Source organism: Gavialis gangeticus, unplaced genomic scaffold (genome assembly GCF_001723915.1).
Source record: "Gavialis gangeticus isolate Ggan-Ray unplaced genomic scaffold, GavGan_comp1, whole genome shotgun sequence".
NCBI lineage: Eukaryota > Metazoa > Chordata > Crocodylia > Gavialidae > Gavialis > Gavialis gangeticus.
The window spans coordinates 4,359,322-4,360,320 of NW_017729018.1; positions in this window are offsets into that span (position 1 = coordinate 4,359,322).

The window sequence follows — 999 nt, forward strand, 5'->3', positions numbered from 1 at the left end:
AATCTAATTGGGTAACAATTCTGCAGAGCTTTATGATGGCTATTTCAGCATTGTGATGTTTAAAGATGCCAATGAATGTACAAAACAGCAGGAGAGGAGTCTGGAAGCCATTAGACTATTTTTACAATTCTCAGTAGTTTTGTAGCAAGAAAACAGCAAAGCAGACCTGGTTTGAGATTATGACTGGGAAAGGAGAGTAGGGCAGGGGAATAAATAAGAATTTTCTGATCCCACTTTTGGCTTTCAAGATGCCCAAGGCTGTCAACTTTGCTAAGGAACATGGCATGTACCTGGCACACAAGAGCCTGGAAGCATCTCCAGTACACACAGTGCTTGTGTCAAGCCACTGAGGAGAGCAGCATCCAGGCACTATGTGAATGGCATGCTCAGTCAAGGCCGTCGCGAACAGGGAATGAATTAACCAATGCATTTTGCCAGCCTTGCCACCCTGGATGCCTTTGCTTTCCAAAAAAATGGGTTAGGTGATGTTGGGGAAAGAAAAAAAAAAGCAAAAAAAAAAGCAAGCAACTGCGTTCCACACCTTCCCCAGCCCCGCAGTCCAATTTCACAAAAGGTATCTGCCTGCACACTGTACTGACACAGGACGAGGTCTATACACACACACGGAAAAACGACAAAAAAAAACACAAAACAAAAAACAGGACACAGCACTTACATCCAAATGTGTTACAAAGGAGGCAAAGAGGTGAGCAGAAGAGCCAGAAGCACAGCCGGGTGAGCGATGGCACATGTACAAAGTGAGACAGGAAGAGGCTGCTGCAAGCATAACAGCTTCTCTTAAATTAAAAACAACATACACACTCAAGTGCTTTGCATCACATCCCAATGCATTCTTCACACAGGCTCCAAACTGGCAGGATCTCTCTCCCATAACAACTTAAAAATGGGTCCCTGGCTTTGACCTAATTGATTAAAAAAAAAAAAAAAAAAAAAAAAAAAAAAAAAAAAAAAAAAAAAAAAAAAAAAAAAAAAAAAAAA